The sequence below is a fragment of the Mauremys reevesii genome, linkage group 17, assembly GCF_016161935.1.
Source record: "Mauremys reevesii isolate NIE-2019 linkage group 17, ASM1616193v1, whole genome shotgun sequence".
Taxonomy (NCBI): Eukaryota; Metazoa; Chordata; order Testudines; family Geoemydidae; genus Mauremys; species Mauremys reevesii.
In genome coordinates, this window is record NC_052639.1 from 10,007,747 (window position 1) to 10,008,118 (window position 372).

Genomic DNA, 372 nt, shown 5'->3' on the forward strand with positions numbered 1-372 from the left:
TAGAACACCTCAGAAGGCACAGGGTTGTAGGAAACCTGAAACTTTAGATGAGGGTGATGGTGTCTAAAAACCAGATGTGATGTAGGTGTTGAACGAGAGATGCTGTCTTGGCCTTCTTGAGCGGCTCATACAATATTGAAGAAAAGGAGGGTTGAGAGCTGCGTTTGTTCCAGCGTCAGGATGGCCGAGTGGTCTAAGGCGCCAGACTCAAGGCTCTGTCTTTCCCACAACTGGGGCTTCTGGTCTCCTGCAGGAGGCGTGGGTTCAAATCCACTCCTGACACAGCCTCTTGATTCCACCTCAAGAGGTGGCCTGGTTTCAATTGCCCTTGTAACATATTGGAAGAGCCCTTGTTTAGGAGCTTTCTTAGAG

The 372-nt window shown here is 49.7% G+C and overlaps 1 non-coding gene across 1 annotated transcript; it reads left to right on the forward strand.

Moving 5' to 3' along the window:
* The first annotated feature begins 174 nt into the window (after positions 1-174).
* On the forward strand, positions 175-282 carry TRNAL-CAA. Its single transcript has 2 exons — positions 175-212; positions 238-282. It is a non-coding gene; the product is annotated as a tRNA-Leu (tRNA).
* Positions 283-372: the final 90 nt, after the last annotated feature.